The following is a 12,738-nucleotide window of genomic DNA, read 5'->3' as shown; positions in this document are numbered from 1 at the left end:
CCTCCCACGCTCGCCTCCCCACTCCCACGCCGCCTCCCACATGCCTCCCCACGTGCCTCCCACTCCCACGTGCCTCCCCATGTGCCTCCTACTCCCACGTGCCTCCCACTCCCACATGCCTCCCCACGTGCCTTCCCGCAGCGAGGGTGTGGGCAGGGACTTAACCCAGGTGTGCCCGTGGAGGTGGTCTTCTGTCCCGTCCTGGGCAGGTCTCTGAGCAGGTCCTCAGCCTGGCTCTGTGTGTGGGCTGATGGGCTCACGTGGGGCCACCCGGCCTGTGTCGCCGACTCCCGGAGGGGAAGTGGGGAAGCAAGGTAGGTGCCCACCTGCGGGGGAGTGGTCGGTACACCTGGTGCTGCTGCTCCCGGGACAGGCGCGGGGAGCATCTGGGCGGCCCTGGGCACCGGTGGGTCACCAGGGCTTAGGGACATGGGAGCAGATTCAGACCCCAGGTCCTGGGTGGTCGTCTTTCTGCTAAAAGCCCACCCAAGTCTGTGGGTGCGTCTGTGGTGGAGGGAGGCTCTGCGTCTTCACGACCCCTACAGGACCCGCCTTGGGGACGGAGTGGGACCCGCGTGTGCTGGGCTCTGGGCCGCACTTCTCAGCCCTCGTCACATGGACTCCTTGACCTGGCCTTGGGGACAGGTGAGAAGACTGAGTCTCGAAGGGGACTCTGGGGGTTGGGCGAGGTGCCAGGGGCCTGCTTCTCGCCCTGCAGGGCTCTGACCAGGGACTCGGGCTCTGTGCCCTGCTGCTGTGTATGTAGGTTGACTGTCTTACCCTGGGGACATTCCCCGGGGACATCCCTGGGGGTTACTTATGCAACTGAAACCGCAGCAGCCCTTGGAGAGGCCAAGAGTGGCTGGCCGTGTCACTGTTCACCGTGCTGCGCTCTGGAGCGTCCTGTGAGGGGCGTGTCGCCCTTGAAGTGGGTCCTGGGGTCAGACGGTGGCAGGAAGCTGCTGTGCTTGGCAGGTGTCCCTGGGGAGGGCCTGAGTCACTCGCACCACATGGTGGTGAGACAGGTCAGTCGTGGCCATAGCTGGGTGGGGCTGGACTAGTGGCTGAGGACGTGGCTCTGTCCCCAGGGCCTGGTCTTGGGCTTGAGAGACTCCGGTCGGCAGCAGAGCCAGGGCAGCGGGCGGCATCCTGGGCGGCTCAGCTGGCCGTTGCTGTCGCAGGTGACTCCGGGGCTGCGGACACGGGGACGGGCACACGTGAAACAGGGACTTGGTGTTGGCCGAGGGGCCGGCACCGTCCTCTGCACTCGGTGTCGGAAGCCAAGGTGTGCGTAGCTGCCTGGCCTGGCCATCCTGGGGCCTCGGTGTCAGGGACATCCTTTACCTGACAAGTGGGAGGACAGGAGCTCGAGGGCGGAGCCCTGGGGGACAGGAGCAGGACCCCAGCCCCTTTGGGGGTCGCCCCTGGGCGGGGCCTCCCTGGGCCGCAGGAGCCTCGCAGGGTCCCTGGCCTCTGCCTGTGCCGCCAGGACCCCCCACCTCCCCAGCGGGGACAACGGAATGTCACGCTGTCCTGCGCGGGCAAAGCGGGCCTGGGTGAGGCCCTGGGTCCCTCCGGGCCCACAGGCTCTTTCCCAAGACACCCGGGTGACGATGTGATGCTGTCACCAGGGCCACTGAAGAGTCAACTGATGCTCGAGTGGTATTGGGAGAATCGTCTCTACGCGGTGACCAGGACCTGAGGAGTCACAGCTTTTGTTTTAAAAATGCCTGGAGAGTCTCACTCGGGGCTGCTCAGCTCGGCGGGTTGGGGGCCACATCCTGCTGCTGCTCGCTGGGGTCTTTGTCAGGAGAGGCACCTTGAAGGAGGCCTTGTCTTCTGGTGTCTGCACACGGAGCTCCTGGAAGCCGGGGTCTGGTTTGCAACCTGGCTGCTCTGTGGCTCCCCGAGGTGCAAACAGCGCCCCCCCCATCCCCCCCGCCTTTTCCGAGCCACTTCGGTGACATTGTGCTGACCTCATTTAATTATTTGCTAACCTGGGTTCCCACTGGGCTGGCGGGGCTGGGGGAGTGAAGGCGGACGTCAGGGACTTAGCGTTCACAACGGGCCACCGGGGTTCATGCTCCGACCCCTCCCAGCGCCTCCTGGAGGCATTTTACATGGACTTCATGCCCACTTTATGGGTGGGGGGGCCCAAGACGTGAGTCCTGAGGCTCATACAGCGTGGGCGTCAGGACGGGGGCTCGAGCTCAGAGACCCCAGGACCCACACCTCACTGCTGGGCTGCGCTTGGTGGTCAGGCCTGGGCTGGTGCTGGGACCTCTCTGCCCACGGGCCATGACGCGGCCGGCCTGTCTGCTCCGGGCTGCGGTTCCCAGATGTGGTGCAGTCTGTCACCTTGACGTCCATCTGCTAATGTCACACTCCAGGTTTTAAAGCCGCCACGGTGCGTGCATCGTCCTCTTAGGGGACGGGGACCACGAGGCAAACCTGAGGGTCTGGTGGAAGCCAAACTGCAGAGCAGGAAGGTGGCACCGTGGTGTGGGCAGAGGTGGGCCGCGGGGGACAGGTGCCTGCAGGGCACTTGGGCTGGGAGAGGACGGTTTCTGCTAGCCCACGGTGGCAGAATAGCAGCACAGGGGCTTCATTTGGGCCAGTTAGTCAGCTCTCCTGGTTAAGCACCAACTGTGTACCTGCTGGGCAGAACATTGGGAGAATTCCCCATAGAGCCGACGGGCACCAGGATCACCTGGCACATGTTCCTGAAGATTCTAAGCCTCGCTTTCTCCCTCAGTGAAGTGGGATAGGACTGCTTTCTAAGCCCCCAGGGTCCACTGAGCTGGTCACTTTGAAACGTCCAAACTGACTTTCATTGCAACGTGTTGGGAGGACGTTTGGGGCTATGAGCTGGGCACTGGGGAGAGGAGTGGGATGTGGTTTGTTCTTAAAGAAGCCCAGCTGGTCAGGGCTGAGGATATGCTGGTCAGGGCTCTGGGGTTACAAGTGATAGACCCTTGACTCTGACCTACCTTAGTTTTAAAGAAACCTCACTGGGTCACATTATTGAGACATCTGAGAATAGGGCTCTTTCAGGTAGGGCTGGATCTAGAGGCTCCATCGGTGTCATCGGGACCCAGGTTTGTTCTCCCCCCTTCTCCTGTTCTCCACTCTCCTCCTTGCTTACTGGCTTCACTCTGAAGAAGCACCTTCCTCAGGGACGTCCTGGCCACCTATGGCTTTCCACCTCCACCTCTAAGTCCTGTGGGAGGAAGCAACTCGACAGTGGAGGCCAGTCCATCAGGAGTCTGGGACTCAGTCTCACGGGCTCTGGTCGGGTCACATGCTCACGCCCAGGCGATCCCTGTGGCCACGGGAGGTGTCCTGCTCCGACAGGCCACCCAGGGCTCACAGGCTTATGCAGGGGTCAGAGTAGCAGCAGGTCACCTTCTGTGTTGACAGGCTGTGAAGGAGAGCCAGGGCTGGACCAGAAGAGGAGCCCTGCCCACTACTGTGGGTCCCACGGCAGTGCCAGCCCAGGCCCACGCGGAAGCTCCGTAACCGTCACTGAGTGAGAGAATCGTCTGGCGGATGTGGGGGTCAGGCCTGGCTCCCTCCGGGTGCTAGAGCCCCGGTGGCTTGGGTGCTGCACCCTGGTGGGGCTGTCCTGTGCTTCTGCTCCGGCCCCTGAGTCCCCAAGCCCAGGTCTTGATTCTGAGAGAGTGGGCAGGGAGCGGGTGACCAGGGACACCTGTCAGATGGTCACTTTGGCCAAACGGCCCTTCTCAAGGGCTGGCCCCTGGGGTTCGTGTGGCCGACGTGGCTTCTCTGGCAGTGGGGCGGAGGGAGTGGACAGCACTCAGCTGTGGTCCTCCCTGTGGCCTTTTCCAAGGAGACTTTTCTGTTGATTGTAAAATAAACAGGACGTGACCCTAAGCCCCCCCTCCCCCAGCCTCCTGCAGGGCACAGGGGCAGTGTCCAGCTCCCCTAGACCGCACCTCTCAGCCCAGCCCCTGGGCCTGCCCTCCTGGTGACCCTTCCTCTCCCTGGCTTAGGGGCCTGGATGGCGGTGCCCTTGTCTCCGAGGCCGGCTCCTTTCACCTGGCACAGAGCCTTCTTTTAACCAAGTCTTCCAGAAAATTCCAAGGGAGCCCCGCTGCTCTGTTCTCCTTGTTCCCTGGTGCTCTGAAGGCCACTGTGCCCAGGTCACCTTCCCTCCTCCGTGTGGCCTGGCTCTCAGTTTAGGTCTCATTTGCTGACTGTCCCCTGAAACGCATCTTGAACCCCCCTTTCCTCCTCTGATTTTTTTGGGTTCTGGGGATCGAACTCGGGGCCCTCGACCACTGAGCCCCACCCCAGCCCTATTTTGGATTTAGAGGCAGGGTCTCACTGAGCTGCTTAGGGCCTCGCCGTTGTGAGGCTGGCTTTGGACTCGCCATCCTCCTGCCTCAGCCTCCTTAGCCGCTGGGATGACAGGCGTGTGCCACCCGCCCTCCTTTCCTTCTCGATGTCACCTGTGGCTTGGGCTGGTGCAGCAGACCTCCAGCGTCCCTCCACGGCCTCTGCCTTGCACCTTTGCTGGCTCCCTATGGGAGTGGCTCCGGCCCTACAGCCCCGTCCCTGGAGGTCTCTGGCCCCTCATCTGCGTCTCGCTAACTCGTCCTTCATGGCCTTGCCCCCCCAGTGCAGGCTCGACAGGTTCTTCTGTCCGGTCCTTGTCGGCTTGCACGGGGAGGACTGCTGGCTGCCCTCTTGAGGGCGCGTCGGCATCTTTGAATCGTGCTCTTGGAGATGCAATCCTGTCCTCCGGGTTCTTGAGTCTTGGCTTTCAGTCTAGTGGGAGGGCGTCTCTCCTGCCCCAGGAGCCTCGTTTTTGTCTCATAACTGTGGACGAGTACATGGTGGATGAGCTCTTCCGTGGCCTCCTGCTCCTGGCCTCCCTGCCTCCCGAGGCCTGTGCTGTGTGTGATCATTAGTGAGGGGGTCCTCTACGTTTTGTTCAAGGTTTTAGCATCAGTTTACATCTCAGATCCTGAGCACACTGGAATGCATTTTGGTCTAAGTGTGGGGCTCTGACTTGACTTTACTCCACCGAGACCCTGTATCTCATGAAGGTTTTGTGTTCTTGCCTTCTGCATGGGCCAGTGAGGCCCCCTGGCATGTGGTGAGTGTCCCCATGTGTGGCTCAGGGCCGCCGGGCTGTGCCTGTACCACGAGGTCCTGGACTGTCAATACGGGGGACAAACACGGCCTCTTGCTGGCCAGGCCTCCAGCGGCTGGTCCTCCTGAGTGATGAGCCTCCGGCTTCTTAGCCCAGGGACTTCAGCTTGATTTTGGTCATTGTGACAGAACAGGATCAGAGAGGGTTGGGGTTCTGATTGAGGTTGGCATGAACTCATCAGTTAATCTGGGGAGAACTGGCGACGTCCCCGCATCTGGCCCTCCAGTCAGTGGGAACTGGGGACACTGTCTTACCAGGGCCCCCTCATTGCTGGCCAGCTCTGCTCCTCCACCCCGCCTGTCTGTCTCATGGCTGCCGGGAATTGGACCCTCCACCCAGTATAGGCTGACGTCTTGGCTGGGAATAAGGCACATAAACAAACTGGGCCGTTCAAAGGATTTATGAATGAACTCTACCAAGGTGTGGGCGGGGGAGTGGGGTCTGGAAAGCCTTAGGGACTGGAGAGTCCTCGGGGGACATTTGTCACCTGTAGGCTGGAGAGGCCTCAGGAGGGAGCAGAGGCAGGACCTGGAAGGGGTGGTGGCAGGCAGAGGGCGCCCCGATGGGTGGGATGCTGGGTTGAGACACGCAGGCTGCCAGGGGCCACCGACAGGCAGGAGGAGGGGAGGACACATGAGGCTACGCGGTGAGCAGGTGTCACAGGCTGCATTGGTTTGTGATCTCCCACGGGGGCACACGCGCAGTTCATCTGCTGAGTCCTGACTGCGCCCACTGCACGCTGATGAGTTCATGCCAACCTCAGGCAGGACCCCAACCCTCTCTGATCCTGTTCTGACACAATGATCAAAATCAAGCTGAAGTCCCTGTCTAAGAAGCCGAAGGCTCATCACTCAGGAGGACCAGCAGCTGGAAGCCTGGCCCGTGAGAGCACCATTCCATCACGGTGTGCTCAGGGGGTGGGCTGGCCTGAGCGGGGGAGTGGCCGTGAATCCAAGTCCATGCTGGTAACGTGGCTTCGCCTGGCCAGGGACTGGCCCGGGCCTCTGGGCAACGTCTTCCTGCTGCTCTGTCTGAGCATCGCAGTGTGTAGAACTGAGGCCGAGGGGTCCCCGTGTCTCCCTGCAGTCCTGAGGACAAAGTGGGTGGGGAGAGCGCGTCAGGTGACAGGCCCTGCCTTTCTCAGGACATCGTGTTGCCCGAGAGCCAGGCCCGTGGTTGAGCTGCTGCGTTTGGGAATTCTTGTGCTTTCAAGACGGAGCGCCCTGACTGGCAGTGTGTGTCTGAAGGCTGGTTATCCCTTCACTCATCCCCTCCTGCAGCTCCGTGGTCAGCTCTGTGGGTCAACGTGGCCGGTCACAGGATGCCCCTGAGCTGGGTGTGCATCAAGTCTGGGTATGTCTGTGGGGGTATTTCCTGAACAGATTAGCACCTGGTGGTGGCCTGAGTGAAGCAGGGGTCCCCCTGTGTGAAGTGGGGGGGTCCCCCAGTGTGGGGGGCATCGTCCTGTCCCCCGGGGCTGCAGAGACAAAAGGCAGAGGAGGTGCGTCCCTCTGCCTGGGTTGAGCTGGGCCCTGGGCCTTCTGCTGCCCTGGGAGCCCCTGGTTCTCAGGCCTCAGTGGAGACTCAATCTGCACCAGGGGACTCCCTGGCGCTTCTGGCCTCCTGCGAGCTGGTCTTTGTGCCTGATCTGCAGCTCCCTCCTTCTCCCACGGGCACATGCACAGTACCTCTGCTGAGTTCTGACTGCACTTACTACAATACCAGAGCGAGTCCCATCACAGATGGGGGCAGAAACAACCCCTTGGTGGAGGGGAGACGGGAACCCGTCTCGCAGTTCACGAGCAGGAGTGCTCGGCAGGTAGACCCTGCAAGGGAGGTGGGCAGGGGCTGGCCTGGCGAGTGCTGGGTGTCTCCCCAGAGCCTCTGGGCTGGATCCCAAGTCCCCAGAGTCATGTGTCACATCTGGGGGGAACCGCTGCACAGGACGCGGTTTGGTTGAAAAGCTGAGATTCTGCACAGCGGTCACTCTGAAGGCCACTCTGAAGTCATGGCGGCTGTGGGCCGGTCTGCCTCCCTGGGCCCGCCATTGAGCTCCAGGGCTGATGCGTTCAGCTAGCTCCTTATTTAGATGCATGGGATTGTCCTTGACGTGGCTCACGGCCTTCTCTTCTGTGTCCACTTCCCCACTTCCATGGGGGTCCAGGGGTGTTTCTGCTGAGTCTGTGTGGCCGTGAGTCCATGGTGAGAGGTCCCTCCACATCCTTCGTGGCAAAGCCGGAGCTCTGTGGGGGTGAAGGAGAGACAGAGGCCCCCAATTGGAGGGGAGCGACATGTTTGAGAACCCGAGCTCAGCTGAACTTCAACTTCTGTTATGTGAACCAGTCGATTCATTTTTTTCTCCTAAAACCTTTTTTTTTTTTTTAAATGCACAAGCAGCAGGCAACAGGAAGTGGGCAGCATGCCCCAGCACACAGCACACGCTACACAGCTGGTGTGGTCTTTGACACAGGGGACGTGTGACAAGCCCCCTAGATGGACATGGGAGGACAAGCAGTGTCCACCTGGCATCCTGGTGTGTCCAGGGGCTGCAGGGACCAGGCTCAGTTGTGTCTCTGCTGACTCCTCCTCCTCCTCCACCCCAGTGACCCTTTCCAGTTTGCTTACGGACTTTCATTCTCGAGGCCTTTTCTCTCAACAGAATGTTCTCTTGAAAATTACAAGTTTGGAGCCTCAAGATGATGGATTTTCACGTAGCATTTAAGAGCTGCCTTTCAAAGGCAAAAAAATGGAACTTTTTTTTTTCCTCCTCGCACTCGGCAAATGCTTCCTGAGCACCTACGTGCCAGGCGCGTTCTGGGAGCTGGGGACAGGGCTGCGAGCCACACGGAGCCCGGCCCCTGCCCCAGAGGACCTGATGCTCTTACAGTTGGCCTCCACTCCTCCCCCTGGGCAGGAGGCTCCCGGCAGGAACCCGAGGCCGAAAGGCCCAGGTAGGACTGCTTCAGAGAGCAGCTTGCTGCGGCCAAGGGTGGCCAGCCAGCACGGTGTGGTCGGGGCTGTCCCCGCGTGCTCCTGCGGGGGGAGGTCAGCGTCTGCAGCTGGTCACTCAACTCCCATGTGTCAGGCCCCTCCTTCCCTGTTCCCGGCGGACACTTGTCTGGATGTGCATGTGGTGTCACTGCCTGCTCCGCTCTGTTCCTGCTGTGCCCAGAGCCCTGCCCTCTCCTACCTGAGCCCCGCGGAAAGCTCCGGAACCAGGCATTCGGGGTCCTCCCCGCATTTCCCTGATCTCTGCGCCTCAACGCTCTGACCTCTAGTGGGGTCGTGGCAGGGCTTTCCCGCGGCTGGCTACGTGTCCTGGTGCAGCTGCCCTTTCCTCTGTAATGAGTCGGGGGTGTTGGGCGGATGGGTGTGAATCTTTGGGGACTGGAGGCCAGACTGTGGTAGGCAGAAAAATGACCCCAAACATCTTTCTATCTAGAAAACGTGGCTCTGTCTCCTTGCGTGGCCAGGTGGGCTTTGCACATGTGATTGGATTCAGGAGGTGGAGCTGAGCCTGCTTTAGCAAGGTGGGCTCGTTGGAGGGACAGACAGACGGGACAAGGCACCACGGGGGCAGGAAACAGTTTATTGGGCTGCAGCCAGGTTTTGGGGGAACAGCTTTTGCTTTTAATCATGAGTTCATCCCCTGAACCCCGAGTTCAGGGAGTTTCAGAGTTTTATACCCAGAGTGTCAGGGGAGGGGCTCAGAAGTTCACATAAAAGCAGCTTTTTTCTTTCCCTGTTCTGGGCAAGTTAACCCTTCAAGGACAGCACCTGGGAAGGGGAGAGCTGCTTCTCCCCTCTTTCCTCCTCCTGCCAGCTGTCACCATGGAGCCCAGTTGATAACTTCTCTTATCTTAGGAATGTAGACATCTCTGTGAAGCCCAGCTCAAGGCCAGAGGCCTGGTTTGCACACTTCTACAAACTACTGTACTGGATAGTTTGTGAGAAACTAGTAAGGGGGTGTCCAGCTCCTGGAGTGCTGATTTCTTCCCGGCCAGTGTCCAAGTAAGATAGGGCAACACGAAAATAGGAAGTTTATCTACATTGAACTCTTTTGCAGAGACTCTTGCTGACCGTCCTAAAGTCAGCCATGGTGGAGATTTCTGGAGAAGCCCAGTGAAGACTTTGCTGTGGAGAAAGGGGGGCCGCTACAGGCCTGTGGGCCCCGAGGGTCAGAGGCGGAGGCTCCCTGGGAGGGCCATGAGGCAGGGCCTCCAGAAGGGACTGAGCCCTGTGTGCACTGGACTGAGGCCCTCCTGAGGCTGCTGCCCTGTGATGCTGTGCGATGATGAACGTGTTGTTTGGGGTCACTGGTGACCCTCTGTTGTGGCAGTCAGAGAAGGCACACGATCCTGTCCTCAGCGCCCCAGCCGTGTCCTTTGGTGAACTCTGCAGACTCGGGTGACCCCTCCTGTTGTGTGTTGGTGGGTCAGTTGACGTGGAAGCCTCGGGCACTCTCGTTGAGTCCCATCTAGACGTGCAGGGCTTCTCGCTGTCCGGGGTCTCAGGTTTGTGGCCTCCGAAGCTCCCCATGCCCACGGCGGAAACCACTTCTCTCTCCTCCCCGGGTCCGGGACGCTCTCGGGAGCGAGCCCCACCGAGGTGAGTACTTGGTGAGTGCCGGGTTCGTCACTGTTACATTAGCCACCTTGTGTTGCAATTCTGGTGTCATCAGGGGCTTGTGGCCGTTGTAGGGTAAGTGACGGAGTCTCAAGGACTGTGGGTGCTGTCCAGGCCCCTGCTCGGCGGCCTCTTGCACAAAGCACAGCGGGGCTGCGGTATTGGGGTGGGCTGCCGTGGGTGGGCCAGGAGGCCTCCTAGGGAGCATTCTGACGGAGGCCGTAGATGCAGTAGCTGCCATGGGGTCCTCCCGGGCGGCTGCACTGGTTAAGAAGGGCCTGCAGGCACTCGCTGACTCGTCGCTCCTAACAGCCCTCCAGGGAGTGGGAATCAGTACCTCCACATGACAGAGGAGAAATCAAGTCCCAAGGAGGCTAATCAGGTGTCACCTCCCCAGGTGTGACGCCACGTGCCAGCGCAGGCCTGTTGTCTCTAGCGGTTGACCTTTGGGGAAGATCCAGGAGTCCAGAGTAGACCTCTGTGAGCAGCTGCTTGGATGCTCAGAAAGAGGCCCCCAGCCCAGGGCAGGTGTGCGAGAGCCGTCCAGTTGGCACGGCAGGGCTGTCTCGCTGCCGAGGGAGGAGGAGAGGGGCTGGCATGGCTTCCTGGCAGCAGCTCAGGATGACTCGGGTGTGTTTTGAAGTGAGGCCCGGGGCTGTGCAGAAGAGAGGCCGTAGCACTGAGGGCTCCCGTCACGGTGCTCAGCGTCTGCATCGCTGGTCTCCGAGCCTCGGGAGTCCTCGGTGCGGCTGCCAAACGGCTTCGTGCTCTGGAAAGTGGGGCGTCCCTTCACTGAGGGGAGCCTGGCAGCCTCTGCCTGCAGCTCTCACGTTAACAAGGCGCTCCCCGGGGAGCAGCTGCTCCTGTGTCTTTCCTCCTCCTCCTCTCTGGCTCCTCTCCGTCTTTTCGCCTGTTGCTCTGGCCGGGGGTGGCAGCCGCAATTCCGCACCCGCGAGATCTGCGTGGTTAAGCCCAGCTCCTCGGTCGCAGAGGCCGCTTCTCAAGCGCACATTGGCTACACGTTTGCTAACTGCACGCCCGACAGCCGCGGCACCATGTTGGACGGCAGAGGTGCCACACGTTCCCATCGTCACAGGGATGGGCTGTCGGAGGCCCTGGTCTGACCCTTCGTTCGCTCGTCCGGCTCTTAGTTACCTGCTGTGTGCAAGGCCGTGTCCCAGGGTCTGGGAACAAGGGGTCAACAGGAACCAAGGAGCAAGGTGGGCAGACAGTTGGGGGAAAGGAGTTGAGAATGAGAGGTGTCCTCAAGGAGACCCACACGGGTGGACACGGGTGGGCAGCAGGCAGTCTTAGGTGGGCTAGCTGGGAAGGCATGCGCTGCCCATGTTGATGTTTGTCCCTCGAGTTCCCTTCCTACCCCCATGTCCCTGAAAGCTCCTGGCTTCAGCCCCTGGTTGAATCCCTCGGCCAGGGTACCTACTTTCCATGTAGGAGGACGTCCCCAGGACGGTGGCCTCGTCTTTGCATGGGTGTGCAGAGCTGCTCCTCGCACACCCTCGGCACACCTGCACCGTGGGTCCTTCTGCCATCACCCCAGGGGCACCAAGGGCCATCTGGGAATTGACCACAGCTGGGCATGGCAGGGTGCCAGGACATTCTCTTTTTTTGGGGGGGGGTGGGTACCAGGGGTTATCTTGGGGACACTTGCCCACTGAGCCACATCCCCAGCCCTTTTTTTGTATTTTATTTAGAGACAGGGTCTCACTGAGTGGCTGAGGGCCTCACTTTTGCTGAGGCTGGCTCTGAACTTGCCATCCACCTGTCTCAGCCTCCCGAGCAGCTGGGGTTACAGTGTGCGCCACCGCGCCCAGCCAGGGCTTTCTCTTGACGCGTTGCTGCGCAGGGGTCTCTGCTCCAAGCCACAGGCTCTCCTCCCAGTCACCACAGCATCTGACCCACTTCCCCCCTCCGGCTCTGGGTTGACGGCTTCCTCTTCACGGAATCGCTTGACGCACAAGTGTTCTCGCCAGGGACTTGTCACTTGGCGAGAGGAGATTTATTGCTTCTGTGTGACAGGATGAACGGCTCCGGGGAAGTGCTGACAGGCCCGGGCGTGGGTCGGTCTATAGCTGGAGCTGTTCCGGGCACGGGGACTTCCACGCGGTGCCACTGTCATCATGGCTGTGTCCAGGTTCCCCGGGGCTGGGCTGGGGTGACGGCTGCAGGTGAAGTTACGGCGTCTCCCCGTGTTTCCACCTGAGTCCCTGTTCTGGTGTCTCCGGGCTTGGGCTACTGAAATTTGAAATGACATCTGGCTGCGGATTCACCGTGAGCCCAAGCTCAGGATGACCCCTACCTCGAGGGTGAAGTTGACTAGTGGCTGGACATAGGGAGGAAGGGCTCCGTCACTGCAATCACAGTCCTGGGTGGCACTTGACGGGTCCAGGCACCAGTGAGGGACAAGGTCCTATGTTTTATCCAAGAAATATGGGCTCTGGGCTGGTCATCTAGGCTGTTCGATGTCCTTGGTGGAGACTTTGCGTTGTGTGTAGCATATTCCAGATTGTGTACCTCAATTCTCAACAACCCCCTTAACGTGGCCCCGCCGGTCACCCCCATTTTACAAGTGAGAGAGCCAAAGGCCGACGTTTGCCATAACACAGTGACCCTCCCAGGTGGCTGGGCACGTTCTTCACAGAAACACTTGAGTGTCGGGGGTGGCACCTTGCCAGAGTCACTGCCTTTGCGTTTCGTGGCGTTCATTTTTACTTGGAAGGATATTGGTTTTCTATTTACAGTAGTGATAAAACTTCCCTCTAAAAGCAAGTGTATCTGTGTTAAAAAAAAAAAAAAGTGATCCTATTTAAGGAAGAATATGAAGTAATTGTGAATCTGCGGATGTGGCAAACGCAGCGCAGGGGGTAGAATGGTGTCCGTCTCCCGCTTCAGACAGCTTGTTGGTTATGAAGTCT

This window comes from Marmota marmota, unplaced genomic scaffold (assembly GCF_001458135.2).
Source record: "Marmota marmota marmota unplaced genomic scaffold, marMar, whole genome shotgun sequence".
NCBI lineage: Eukaryota > Metazoa > Chordata > Mammalia > Rodentia > Sciuridae > Marmota > Marmota marmota.
This window is presented reverse-complemented; position numbering follows the sequence as displayed.